The sequence below is a fragment of the Eulemur rufifrons genome, chromosome 4 (assembly GCF_041146395.1).
Source record: "Eulemur rufifrons isolate Redbay chromosome 4, OSU_ERuf_1, whole genome shotgun sequence".
NCBI lineage: Eukaryota > Metazoa > Chordata > Mammalia > Primates > Lemuridae > Eulemur > Eulemur rufifrons.
In genome coordinates, this window is record NC_090986.1 from 37,811,544 (window position 1) to 37,827,212 (window position 15,669).

Below are 15,669 nucleotides of genomic sequence, written 5' to 3' on the forward strand. Positions count from 1 at the left end.
CAGCCCCACCAAACCGGAAAGTTTACTACTCAGGGAGGGGCCAACTGGGATTCACAGACTGGCAGTCAGAAGTGGGTTTCACTTTTCTCTCTCTTCCCTTGCCCCATGTATCTCGTTCTGGTGTCTGGCCACAGGCAGCAGCCCAGACTAGCTAAGCTCACCAGCAGTGGTGCCGTGGGATGGGAGCTTCTCTTCCCAAGACCACTGTGGACGCCAAATGCAGCTTTCCTGTTGAGGAAGGGGTGCTCCATGAGTGTGCTGCAGCTCAGACCCACACTGCACTCTCCTTGTAGCTCAGCCCCCATGGGCTCCCTCACCTCCCAAGAATAGGTCACAAATCTTCCCTCTGTGCCCCTGAACAACATGCTGGAGTCCTGGGGTATAGGATCCGGCCTGTAGGCCTGTCCCCTAGTCCCCCAAGTTAAATCCCTGACCATGCCAGGGAGAAATGTGCTGGTCCCAGGTTGCCAGAATGCTCAAGTAGGCATAAGGTCTCTCCACTTCAGTGTGTGCCCCGCTCTGCCCGATCAGCATCGAGCAGGGCCGACAGGCACAGGGCTAACAGTCTAACCCCTCGGTCCACTGCAAGTCTTTCAGAGGAAAGACATGAGCCCCACTCTCTGTGGAAGCTTCAGCGTGGCGGGTGTACCAACAGAGGGGAAGCAGCTGCTCCTTAGAGCTCCAGCTCAATCATCCCTGGAGGCACCTGTGTCACACTCAGCAGCATTGGGTGGGGGAGGGGAGAGGCAGGAAAAGAGTCTGAATGGAGCAGAGCTGGCACTCTGATCCCCTTTGTCCCTCTCCCCGGAAGGCAGCCCACCCAGCATGTCCAAGCTCTGGGATCACACATTGCCCTTGGGACTCACTGGCCCCCTGTGGCCACTGCAGTCTGGGCAGGGGTTGGGAAATGTTTGTGTGGGGATCAGTGACAATAAAACTGAAGGGCTGAAGCTCCCTGGGGAGGACAAAAACACACGATGGGTGGAGAAGCAGTATGGTGCACACCGCCTTGGCTCAGGTCTGTGGTGACGGGGCATGTCCCCGAGGGGACTGGCAGCCTAGTCCTTTTTTCTCAAGAAGCTCCCAGTTCACTGGTGGCAGCAGCTGTTGAGGTTGTGAGGGTAGAGAAGCTCTCCAGCAGCTCAGGAACCTTCAGTCTGCCAGAGGTGTGAGAGGAGGAGGACAAAACTCCCACCTCCCTTTCCACAGGGCTCCAGGTTCCTTGGGGGTTGATCTCTGCTGAAATCTCACTCCTTCCTATTCTGTTCCACAATTTCTTCCCATGGTATCTTCAGTAGGTTCTGGCATTTTTCCCTCAGAATTCCACCTGAGCTGTTTTTTTTAATCTAAAACTTTTCCTTCTTCCGAGACAATCTGGCAACTGATGTCTCTAGTCAGCCATCTTACCCCTACCTGCTGTTCTTACATTTTAGTGTGCATGAGAATCACCTGGGGGCTTTCTAAAAATACAGCTTCTGATTCAGCAGGTCTGTGGTGGGGCCTGAGACCATACATTGAGAACCACTTAAGTATTAGCTAAGATTTTTGAAGTTAAATGATTTTCTTGTGTTAATTTCTTTTATATTTTCCACTTTTCATTTTTGCTGATATTTGCATGCATGTACAGGCTTGCACACACACACAGACGCACACACGCACATGACCTAAAAGTTTACTCCATAGTCCAGGAATCCTGTGATTATTGGTGGTAGAAGACAGCAAGAATAACTCTAGGTCTGATACCTCTCATGCCAACCACCCAGGACACCAGTAATATTAGAAGAGCAGAGAAGGAAGGCCCACAGATATAACATTTTTTTTTTTATTTACCAAACAGAGGAATGAGAGCCTCTTGAAATTCTACCTAGAATAAAAGTATTACACTGGGAAGCAAATAAGGAAAGAAACACAAGCTGTAGCTGAAAATTAGTTTGCTGATAGTTTCAGAGAATATCTTGTAACCCTAACAGAGAAGATTGGATACATGAAGTCCTAGAAATAAAATTGACTAATAATATGTGAAAGTTGTAACAAGCCATGAAACATAGGATTATCATAATTTTAAGAAGGATGATCAATTTTACCAAAGATAGCCAAAACTGGACTAACTGAAAAAGAATGGTATTACTAGGATATAAGGTTATAGTCATTTTTTAAGTGTTTTCATTTCAAAGAATAATACAGTAGTCAAAACACTGTACTTGTAAAGACTAGGGTTAGAGAGTAACCACTTAAAAATGTATATACATTTTAAAAATAAAATTTATTTTTTTCCATATATAAAAGAATAAAGGATGAATATAGAATTTTTGGAAAATTTGGAAAATTTGACTTAAATTTTAGAAAATTTACCCATAGTCTCATGGTAGAAAAACAATAAATATTAATATTTCACTGTATTTTATTCTTTTTTCTAAGCATCTTTTTTACATAATTTTGATACATAATTTATATATATAATTTTTTACAGTGCTTCTTCTGCTAAATATTATGAGTGTTTGCCATTATTACAAATAATCATTAGCATATTTGATGTCTACATATACATTCGAGTGGATATTTCACAATTTACTCAAATTTCTTGTATTGACAAATACTTTGGTTTCTCTTTTACTTCCTATTCTAAATAGTGTTACAATGAGCACCTTTATACACGAAAATTTCTCTGTATTTCAGATGATCTTCTGTGGATAGATTCCAAGATTTAGAATTACCTGACTCAGAGTTGGAAATTTAGAAGACCCTGTCTACATATTGTCAAATTATTTTCCAAAGAAGGTATAACATTTCTCTCTCCAAATAGCAATATACTATCTCCAGTATTGAGTGTCCTAATTTTTTTAATCTCTGCCAATTTGATAAGTGAAAATTTAGATTTTATTTTTGTTTTAATTTTCTTTTAGTTGTTTACTAAGGAAATATTTTTTGTGTTGGCTAACAAAATATATTTTCTCTTATATCCATTTCCTGATGATTTTTAATTCCATTAACTTTTCATTCAGTTATTTACATTTATTTATGAAAGAATATGAGTATAAATCTTTGAGAATTAATAAAATAAAATGGAACCTGAAAAAATAAAACATTTTAGTTGGTAAAGGCGAAGTAAGTATTATATATAGAATAACTCATACCTTCAAATTTTCAGCTTTGGAGCTCAGACAGAATTAGTATTGTGTTTGAGAAAATAATTTCAAAGTAAAAAAATCATCATAATAGCATAAAATCATCCACCAAAATCTTTCCCAGCATAAGCACATTGTCCTGGATGTCGCAGGTTTAAAGACCGCCACCCTCAAATAGAGGAAATATGCGCAACATCAAATGGTTTAGGTTCTTTTCTCATGTGATTGAGTGGGAAGAAAGACCAAGTATTCACTGACAAACACCTTAAATAACTGCCCCACCATTCTCCAAACTATTTCTGACTGCTAGAATGAACACATCTGCCAGTCCATTGCTTACTAAACACTGACTAGGAGAAAGGAAGATTGGTGATCTTTGTAGGTTTTTAAATTTCCTTTGCCTGGGGAAAGGTGACTGAGAAAGAAAGTGTCAAAAAGGCCAGTGAACCACCTGGATATGAATTGCATCTGGAAACTTCTTTTTTCAAGATTCATCTATTGGAGGAAATACTTGGTCTTGGTCAACAGGGCAATTGATCTTCTGGGCCACTGACAAAAGCCATAAACATACACTCATTATTCTTGTTCTGTCAGCAGCCTTTGACATTTCTATTTGGCTAACCATAGATCAGTCATGGGGAAATACGAGGTAAGTGACTCCCTTTCCCTAAAGTTCAGAAACTCAAGGTGCCTCAGAAATTGAATTCTTTACAATTTAGTACTTTTTCTATTCCTTCTTGGGGGTGTGGCGTAGTGGATGCCACAGATGCATGTCATTATTTAGTGTTGTGTCTGTTCAATAAGATGCCATAGTGATGTTCTATATGAGAGTCTCTGTTTGATTTAATTTATATTAGAAAAATTTCATATATTTTAGAAAAATGCAATTTTAAACATGTTCAACTTTATTTTTTTTTACTTTCAAAATATTAAGGGGATACAAATGTTTTTGATACATAGATACCTTGTACAATGTTTAAGTTAGGGCTTTTGGTGTGTCCATCACCAGAATAGTGCTCATTGTATCCAATAGGGAAGTTTTTATCCCATACCTCCTGTCCCTCCTTTCCCCTTCCTGGTTTTTCTTTCTTTCTTTTTTTTTTTTTTTGTAGAGACCAGGCCCAGGCTGGTCTTGACCTCCTGAAGTGCTGGGATTACAGGCGTGAGCCACCACGCCCAACCTAAACGTGCACAACTTTAATGTCCATGTTTCTGAAACCTATTTTATTTGCATCAATTTGTGTCTATTTACATTAACAGTGTGATGCCTCCAGTTTGGAAAGGTGAGAGCTGTGGCTGATATGGAGAAAAAAAAATATTTCATAAAAAATACAGAGCCAGAACTCTGTTAACATTTAAGTATCTATGTTCAGTATGGAAGTGTTTGTGTGTAGCTACCCTAATATTTTCTATCCTCTTTTCCTGCATGTTAAGTAGAAGGCAGATGAAAAATTTAAAATAGGAAATGCCCACTTTTCCACCTCTTCTTCTCCCACCCCTTCTGCCAGCTCGCTTGTTCATGGTTTCTGGTCTCCAAGGCATCTGACTGGCTTTGGTTTCCAAAAGCCTATGCCTTTAAAGGAGTGGTCCTTCTCCAAGGACAAGTTTGCCTCCCAGGAGCACTTGGCAAGATCTGGAGACAAATTTCCACGGTCATGACTGGGGGTGTGACTCGCATCTAGAGGGCAGAGTCCAGGAATGCTGCTGACACCCTACCGTGCACAGAACAGCCCCCACCACAACACACCCAGCCCTAAATGTCAATAGTGATGACACTGAGAAACCCAGAGCCTGAGGGACAGTGAGGATCCTGCAAAGCCAAAACAAATGGAAGGAATATCATCAGGGAGAGTTACTGCTCCCCCACCACAGGCTGGAAACGACTCATTTGGCTGAGTACAGAAACAGGATAGATGAGAGGAAGCAAGTTGAATGGAGATAGCCTTGGAGATCCAGGGAGAAGTGCCCTTCTTCCACCTCCTCCCCTGTCTCCCAGGTTAGGGTCTCAGAAAGAGAAAGAATGGTTGTGTGCTTTGTGCAGGCAGATGCACTATAAAGAGATGGTGATTGCCATGCCTCAGCACAGAAACAGCAGGAAGATTGGGTTACCTAGGCCTGGCTTGGAACAGGTATAGAGAGTGACACTTCTGAAGAGGACTTGTGGATGGGAATGAGAGATACCTCAGAGACTACCTGTGTGGGCTAATGCCCATGGCTCAGATGAGATGATGGATATATTAAGAGATATCAGGGTACTTAGGCACCTGCTTCAAATCCATTTCAAACCCATTTCAAACCCATCTGGTTCAAACCCATTTCAAATATTAAATAGTTGCAATATTAAGAAGACCTTAGTTTTTAACAGAAAACCCCTCTTTGATATGACAAGTATAATTTTTGGGTATTTGATGTGGCTAGTATTAAAAAAAGAAAAAGAAAAAGAAATGCAAGATTATGTAACAGCCTGTCACAGACATCTCTGTTAACTAATGCCAATGTTATCTTTCAAGGGTGTCACAGTTCTGTCGATTTGAGTCCCCACCCAGAAACCTAGGAAATTTACCCAACTATTCATCAAGAATTGTGGACACCATTATCAAAGGAAAAGGACACGTGTTGGCAAGGACATGTCACCACCTATTGCCAGCCCAGCAACAATCCAATGTTTGTCCACCAACCCCGAGCCAGAGGAAGGCTTTGTTCCCATAGGACATCTACTACATTGTCCCCTTTGGGTGAAAGCTGCTCCTGTGGGTGGGGGTGGGTCTCTTCTGCCTCCTCTAGTGACCAATTTATTTGCTTTCTCCAAATTATTTTGTGTCCTTATCTCTTGTTGGAATCTAGTTGTTAAGAAGAGAACCTAGGAATTCTCTTCCTTCCTTACTGAGGACAATTATTTATTAGACAATTCTTGTAATTATACTTACCTGCCATAAAGGCAAGTTGAGTTGGGGATAACTAACAGTGACACCCACTCTAGTTTCCTTCCGACAGACCTATATAGGGATTGGGTGAGCTTCCCAAAGCATCCCTGCTTGGGTCTAACTCTTCACTTACATTAATAATGCCTCCTTTTACTTCTTGAGGCAGTGGGACATATTATACAAGTCAAATAAGTAAAAACATTACCCTGATAAAAAGACATTTCTTGGAGTCCAGAAGTAACAAATTCAATCAGAGCTCAGAGCTATATAAAACAATTTATGCTCTATAAATCCATCTCCTCTCCATGGATTATATTATCTTCCTACACAGTCTGGAATTACTGGAAATGTGCCATGTTTTCCTCTCCTCTAGGATTATATAGAGGTTGCTTTACTATTTGTTCTGGAACCTCATTCTCATCTTTGACATTCAAAGTGTAAGAGATTAAAGTGATTCCTGATCTGCACAGAACTTTATTCTAGCATTAATCTTGGTTTTATGAAATCTTCTGCCAAGTTGGGAGACACCATATCATTATAAAATGTCATTTGTAAAGGAAAATAAAGTTAGAAGGGTCTAAAATAGACAGGCGAAATGATATAGCATAGAGAAGGAGACAGTATTGAGTAGAGGCTTCAAATTGCCTTCATATTTCTGAAAAGTTATTATAGTTAAGGTACTTACATTAGCCTTCTTCTATAAAGATAACATTGGGGGGAAAAAGCCAAAATTTATTAGGAAGGACAAAGAGTACCAGTAGTAAAGACTGCTGACAGCATGGTGTAATGGAACGAATGTGGATTTTAATATAACCTACCTATTAATTTAGAATTCCTAATATATCAATATTATTAAGTATTTGATCTTGGATGAGATATGTATTCCAAATTTCTCATGTGAAATAGAAAATAGTAATGCAGGATTTTTGTGTGGCTTAAGTAAGACAAGCATATTAATGTACTTGGCACAATAACTGGCTCACAAAAAAATCTCAGCTCTTCCTGTCTTTGCTTTGATTTAAATGGCTCTCTGATTTCTTGACCCTGAGTTGTTGACATTCATAGTCCTAGACCTACAAAATAATTTAGGTGTTTGTGATGGGAGAAAAAAAAATACTTTCAATAATCTGTAGCTGTCTGAATAGGTGTTTCTCAAACTCAACACCGGTCCAAAGGCTACATAGGTTAGCATTTGCCTAGAAATAATGTCACCCCACAAACTTCTTTGTTTTGCTCTCTCAGTCCCTCTCACACTTCACACCTTATAGAAATAAAATTCCCACAGTGACTGAAAAGTTGTACCCCCAAAATCTTCATACAAACTAAAATTTTGTATGAAACAAAACTTTGGTGGGAATAGATTACTATAAAACTTAAACTCGATCTTCCAAACTTTCTCTTGCTAATTGTCACAAAATGTTCATTTGTTAGTCCTTTTCATGGTTCCTTCATAGGCCTGTCTCATCTTGATAGTGACAGTCACTATGACTTTCCCATTGCTGAAGTCCAACATTGTGGCAGTCACTCTAAGACTGCCTTATCTCATTGGTCTGCAGCCCTGTGAAGTAGTCCGATTCTACCTACGAGGAAACTGAAGCTTGCAGAGATTACACAGCTTGTTCCAGATGGTGGACCTTGGATCTGCTAATAACTAAACAGAACAGACAGTTGATAATGAGATAATCCCCAATGAACATAAGAGAAACGCAAACACTGAGTTATTTTCAACCATGCTTCAATGTGTCCAAGAACCCCCAGAATTTCTACTTTCTATAAAGAATACAATTAAGGGTACACCATGCATATTTTAATACAACTCAAACCATTCCTCTGACTTATAAAGCCATTTGCAGTAAAAATATCATTTCTGCATATCTTGAGTCTGGTTGTGGAAACAAGTGATGTCAAGCTCAGGTGAAAAGGTTTTCTTTACTTGCCTCCTATTACTAGATGGAAAAAGTGATACTAAACTTCATTCCTGGGTTAGACATCCATTTGTTTTATACGATTTATTTATATCTTGGCTTGGAGACAGAGGTTTAAATAACACAATTCCTGGTTGTTTTTAGGTTTGGTTACCTGTAGCAGAAACTCTAAATAATTGTGATGAAAAGAAGATGGAAGTTTATCATTTCTCATATTTAAAAGTTTGATGAAGGAAGCTCATAGGTATTAGGGAGGCTCTGTAGCTACCTGGTAGCTTAGCCACTTCCAAATTTCCTCTCCACCTTTTCCATAATGTAGTTCTCATTCTCCTTATCCAAGGTGGATGTGTGAGTTTCCTAGAACTGCTCTAACAGATTACCATGAACTGCTATTTAAAGCAACAGAGACTTTTCTCTCACAGTTCTGGAGGTCGGAAGTCTATGTCAGTTTCACTGGCTCAAACCAAGAAGGATGCGCTTCCTCCAGAGGTTTTTGGGGAGAATCCATGTCCTGCCTCTTCCAGCTTCTTTTATGTTGTCAGCATTTCTTGCTGTGTGTCCTCATCGCTCCAGTCTTTGCCTCTGTGGTCACACTGCGGTCTCCTCTTCTGTCTGTGTCAAATCTCCCTCTGCTTCGCTCTTACAAAGATATGTGTGATTACATTTAGGGCCCTTCTGTGTAATATAATCTCCCTTTCTCAAGATCCTTAATTTAATTATACCTGCAAAGTCCTTGTTTGCCTTGCTAAGTAACATTCACATGGGACTGGAATGTGGATATCTTTTGGGGGCAAGGGAGAGGAGCACTACACAGCATACTACAATGGATCTTTAGCCAGTATATCCTTGTTTGAAGAAACAAGATAGATGAAGGGGAGAAGAAGGGATACACCACTTCCTTTAAGGGCATGTTTCAGAAATTGCAAAACTCAGTTACATGGTCACATGCAGCTGTGAGTTAGGCTGGGAATTACAGCCTTTATTCCTAGTTGTCATATCAGCTTTGCATAGAAGGAGGACAGAACTGATATTATGAGACAACTAGCAGTATCTGTTATTACCTGACACTTTGGCCACCCAAATACCACATGCACCCTCTTTCTACAAGCCCCTCCTACTCCTGTTTTCAAAAGAGAGATACAAAGCCCACCAAATCTTGGATCTCTGGGATGCGTTGATGGGCACTGTTAGGTACAGATATGGAGATGGTCCAGTCATCTGCCCCTAACACCAGCATGCCTTGGTGCACCACAAAATAAGAAAACCACAACAAAAAAACCCTCTCACTTGGAAAAATGAGAATGGGAAACAGGGAAATCTTGGAAGTTATCACATCCTGTTGAGTGGGAATAATGATGACTCTATTCTTGTTAGTAGAGTGAGTTCTTAGGTTTTCCCATCTGAAAGCACCTCTGGGTGGTCCTTTGTTGTTCACTGACCTTTATAGCTCACCCGAAGTAGGCATTGGAGGGGGTGTCCTTTTGGGACTTGTACAGCTTTTGTAGCTTGTCTTTTGCTGGTACTAGTTTGGAGGTCAAGGGAATGCTTTTGGGATTAAATAGGATTTGGGGTTTTTAGTAATCTAATTTCTTCAAATACCTTGTGGGCTTTCAGTTTATTTGCTTCTGGTCAGTTTCATGTGCTAATAACCACAGATAAAAATCTTATAGTGTCAGAGTTTTTAAGGACCAAAGATAGGTTCTTTGATTTATTACCTCTGGACTCTGGGCTCTGCCTGTCTCCCTTCTCTCACTTTCAGGCCGGCTCTCTCAAAGCCATTTGAAACAAAGAGGCTGGGTGGGGAGACAGCTTTCTTCATCTGATCTTTGCTCCTGAGTTGGCTCCAGCTGTCTGGCAGACAATTCTTAACTACAGGTGCTGGGCGGGGGGGCGGGGGGGGGGGAAAGCTCACAGGCACCATCCTGTTTTCTGCTGTCTGACCCTTTGCAGTCTTTCTAGAACTGCTTCAGTCCGGGGTGCAAAAACAATTACTTTTCTCAATCTCGTAAGTCCCAAAGTACTGACTATTTAACGCAGCAGTTAGGAATACACACTTTGGAGCCAGATTGCGTAGTTCAAACCAGGTTCCTCATTTGCCAGCTGTGCAACTGGCAAGTTACTTCACCTGTCTGGTCCTTGTCTGTAAAATGGGGCTAAAACCAGCCCGTACTTCATCGTATGGTTTGAAGATTAAGTTGCTGAAGATATATAAAGCACTAAAATTATACCTGGCACATAAACTCCATTTATGTGTAGTTAGTATTAACTTGCTAATGCAAGATTGCTAGGCTCTGTCAACTTGTATTGCAGGATGCAATCTGCAACCAGACTGATTAGCTCACACCTGAGTTTATTCCTTTTGTAGATTCTGCTAAAACTACAAGAAGTGACCAACATGAGACAACATCTTGGATAGTTTCTGCAGTTTCCCCCAATTCTATGATCATAGCATGTGGTCTGCTTTCCAAGATATCATAGTAATAGTTTCATCATATGTTTTGCCACAGTATAACAAATGTTTTTAGTTCTTTGGCTTCTATTACCTGAGTTCTCAGCACCCATATTTTAGGCTTCGTCATGGCCAACACCCTCTTGTAGGCATTAAATTCTTTGTTCATTAGGGTTTATATTTGTCTGTTCATAACAGAGATCCAAAATACCTAAAGTATACGCATGACGAACCTTTGTTTCTTTTTGCACGAACATCTGTATCAAGGTAGGTCAGGATGGCATGGTGATTCGTACACAGATCTGGGACACAGGTCGCCTCCAGTTTTCCACATCATCCTCACTAAGGTCATCACTGGAAGGCTTCCTTATTTTCACAGTTCAAAATGCATATCCAGCCATCACACTCCCCTCCCAGCAGTAGAAAGGAGAAAGGAGAGGTAGGATATGTTCGGGAAGTTGAACACACATATCCGGAACTTGTCACAGAGCCACACCCAGCCAGGGGGTTTGGGAAATGTGATCTTCATCTGGCACCAATGTTCCAGACCAAAACTCATGCTTTCTGGTGCCATAAGAGAGAACAAGAATAGGAGACAACCAGAAACTCAGCCATAGTCACTGAAAATGGCTGTTTCTCTATTTAACACAATGTCTGTTAAAAATAATGTATAGCATATAACCTACTCAATTTCTACTTCTTTCCCTGCCACATGAAAATGTAAAACCAGTGGGTGCATATGTATTCAATTAAAATAATAAAACCTAATAGCTTATATCAAATGACAATTCTATCCTAGATTAGTTTATAATTTTCCCTTAAGATGTAATTGCATTTCCTAAAATTGGAATTAACTTTTATTTGTAGTTTTTGAAAATAAAGACCAAAATATTTGCATAGGTGTAACATACAGTTGCTATAGGCTCATTTTATCTATAAAGCATCTCTTTAATCTATTAAAATATCTATTTTAACCCTTACGTGCCTTCTCAAATTGCTTATCGCAAAGGTATACTTTTAGAAGGTTTAATGACCAAAATATTTGAGTTTGAATGAGACAGGATTTTCTATTATATTTAAACATATATAGGCAATGTGAAAGAGTAAATAACTTCCATTTAAAAAAATTTATTTTTTAGTTCTCTTCATGAAACAAAGAGGGAATTGAACAAGCAAAACCACAATTCTGGGAGCTTTATAACTTCCACAAAACTTCAAACTTAAAAAAAAATTACCGATGAACTGAAGAAGAATAAGTAATTTATAAATGGTTTGTTTGATTTGTTTTGTTTCTTCATTAAACAACATTGCTGTATCTGTGCCTAAGGGTTTTTTTTTCTTCTTTTGGTTGGTTGGTTTTGTTTGGTTTTGTTTTGGGTGATGTTCAGCATTTTGTGTCCTGATAGGAATTTTAATGAATGTAAAACAAAAGCAATAGTACCAAGCTGAGCCCAGTGGATGAATCAGGTAGGCGTGTGTATTCACAGCGCTGATTACTGGCAATTTTCCTGTGCCACTGTGGCCCAAATGCCTTCAATCAGACATGTCGCCGTATTTTTAAAAGGTCTGGGACACTTTTAAATATATATATACATATATTTCATGGATAGAATTGAAGCAAAGTTTAGAAGATCACTAAACAATTCTGAGGACAAATATTCTGCACAGGTCTGTTGTAGATGCAAGAGAAGTGGAAACAGGAACCAGCCAGAGAAAGCATCTGCTCTGGACAGTAACTCTTAGACATGTCACTGGAGATAAAGTGCTTCCCCGCAGCCATGAGGAATTAACTATTTCCTTTTGCAGTCAGCCAGCCCATAAATAGAGTAACAGATAATTTATTTTTCCCTTTCTTCTTTAGAATACTAATGTGGGCAACAGGTATTCAGTTTATTAATGCAACACATTTTACAACATAAAAAGGAATTCCCATAAGTTCCTACAGGTCAGAATTTGAAATAATTACTGCTTATGTATGTCTTTACGTACTTGTCCTTAACCTTGTCTAGAAAGGATTCAAGCTAACTTACTGGAACTTTTGGTTTAACTCATAATCTTATCCCCATCTAAAGGTGACTTAATTACCTGATAACTCTTTCAAGGTCTCTATTTTGCAAGGTCTAAAACTGGGATGGAAACTCCTCAGCCTCTACATTAAAACTTTTCAAAGGCTCCTCATCCTCCATGGTCAAATCCTTTAATGTGTTGTACATACTCTTCGTGCCTTCACCTCTTCCTGTCACCAGAGTTTCACGTTGGTCCAGGCAGCATATGACTCAGCCAGAAACAATTTAATTAAATAATGCATTTTCAACATCATTTTAATGGAAAGAAAGCAGGTCCACGTGGAAATGAGGTTTCAATGGTGACCAAATGGAATTTTTAAGGTATTGGCCATTGTGCAATATTTTGCCACTCTTTATGTGCCTTTAAGTATTTTTGTCAATTTTTAGAACCATGTTAATTTATAAATTATTTTCAGCTTGTTTTGCACTGCTGTATAGCAAAAACTTGGAATAACATAAATGTTCACCAAATGGTGGTTTGCACAAATTAATTATATCGGGTTATAATGAAGCACACATGGAATTCTCATTTTACCAAAGAAAAAAATTCAATAACATGCAAGAATATATAGAAATTATATAAAAGGGTATGAAAAATATTCAGCAAGTTATTAACAGCAATTATCTTCAAATAGGTCAGATTATGGTATTCTTTGTATTTGCTTTATTGTCTTGGGGGTTTTTTTCTGCAGCAATAATTTCATTGCTTTTTTAATAATGAGAAAGTACTTGAAAAAGATTATGATGAAAGTAGTAACCTTTAATAAGTGAGGGAGGGCTCAGTGTTTGTAGGGCACTGTGGCAAATTTCAGTTTTAATTATATATTTTAATCCTCATTGTTTCCGGGAAGCAAATATTATGAATGGCATTTTATAAATACAAACATGGAAACTTACAGATGCTAAGTAACTTCCAAGGCCACGTTGGAATTTGAACACAGACTGGCCAGGCTCTGAAGTCATTATACTCCCTGTTACTGACTGATACTTAAGTTGTGCTTCCAACTATTACAAACAGCACAAGGAAGAAATAAATGGCTAAACAATTGATTCAAATTTACAAAAAGCAAAATAAAAATTAAAAATCCTTTAACAAATCAATAACGCTTAAAGCCATATGAGAGACTATTTCACACTGCACCAAAACAAATAAGTTTTGGGTGAAAAAAAATGACTGGAGACACTCTTATTTTGAACAATAAAAAATTTTAAGCAAATTGTCACATTGATCAGCTTTTTACACGTTTTGTAATCACAGTGCTTTGGAAATGAATTACCTAGTGTCCCCTGGCTCCTCCAGGCTCGCTCTTAGCACCCTGGCCACTTTGGACAACTTAATACGTTTCACACACAGCAAACAATGGCTTGAACCTTAACCTTTGCTCATGCTCTGGAATACTCTTCCCACTACTTAGTAGCTCTATTAATTCTTCAAGATTCTGACTTCTCTCTCCCAGCAGCCTTCCACTTCCACCCTGAAGATGACTTAAGCTTGATTTGACTATTTTCCCACATGCAAAACACTTAGCAACCAATCAGCAGAGGCTCTGGCCAATCAGAACAGGTCCAGCCACACGGTGACACTCGTGCACACCTGCTAAGTATCTACTGTGCTGCCAGGGAAACCACGTTGTGCTGATCTCTTCAGTAGGTATCTCAGCTTCTTGAGGACAGGGGCTATCGGATACTTAACTTTATTGTAGCACACATTGGCTATGTAGGAGCTGAATTAGGGCAGTATATGGAGCAATGCTCAGATGTATGTACCTCTTTCTTTGTTCTAGAATGCTCATGAAATTCCATACCCATCACAAATATGAGATGATGCACAAAAACAGTGATGTAGCTACAAGCCTGATTTTCCCAGGGCTCCAAATCTCCATGGGAAAGAGTGTGGGACACCTGTGTGCCGTTAGTGTTTGATAGATGCAGACATCGCTGATAAAGGGGGTGAGAGTGGGGAACAGGGGCCAGACTTCACGAAGAGACCTTGGGCCCTTACAGGAAAAATCACCAGAGGACATCATGTCTGGCAGGCGGGGCCCAGGTGGACAAAAAGGGAGCAATAGTTTCAGGTACTGGTGGACGGAATTTGAGCAATTGCCTACTCAGTACTCTCTACACCTGTCTGGAATATTTGTGCCTCAGATGGAAGAATAAAATAAAGAATAAAATAAAAAGTAAAATTAGCGTGTCACCAGAGGCCCATGCATTTCTCTGTGGGATCCACCGGCTCCCTCCAAAAGGGTACTGATGTGGGAAAGATAGACACGGCCTCCTGTCTAGGGAGAAAGAGTCATTCACATAGGAAATCAGACCTATGGGGGCTCTAGGACTCTAGGAGAGTGTGGGGATCCCATTTCCCAGAAGTCATGGAAGACAAGACATCTCATTGTAGGGCTGCTGCATTTTACTTCTATGGCTGCCATAAAAAAATTACCACAAATTCAGTGGCTTAAAACAGCACAAATTTACTATTTTACAATTCTGAAGGTCTTAAGTCTGACATGAGTTTCACTGAATTAAAAAGATGATGCTAGCAGGCGTGTGCTCCTGCTGCAGGAGCTAGTGGAGTACCTGTTACCCAGACCTTTCCAGCTTCCAGAGGCCACCCACATTCCTTGGACTGTGGTCTCTTCTAAAGGCAGCCCATGGTGGGTCACGTCCTTCCACATTGCTCCATTCTGATGTCCTCTTTTGCCTTTCTCTTCCATTTAAGGACCCTTGTGATTAAGTTTAAGCCGACCAGAATAATCTAGAATATTCTTTCTGATATAAAATCAGCTAATTAGCAAACTTAATGCAATCTGCAACCTAAATTCCTCTTTGCCATGCAACCTAACATAGTCACGGGTTCTGGGGATTAGATGGCGGACATCTTTGGGGAGCATTATTCTGCCTACCACGGATGACTTAGTAGAGTACAGTGTTATCTTAAAGGTAAGAGCAATAATAGTGTGGAGAGAAGAATGACTGTCTGGGTGGGGCTGGCAATGGCAGACAGAGACCTCGGAGCACCATCAGCCATAAGTGGTTGGTGAGAGCAGGAGGCAGAAAAGAGTTGCTATGGAGCGGTAGGCAGATTGTATGTGGTTGTATCTGAGCAGCTCATATATAACCCCACCCCACCCTGCACAGGATTCCTAGAGCTAAAAAAGCAAAGAGCTGGCACACTATTTC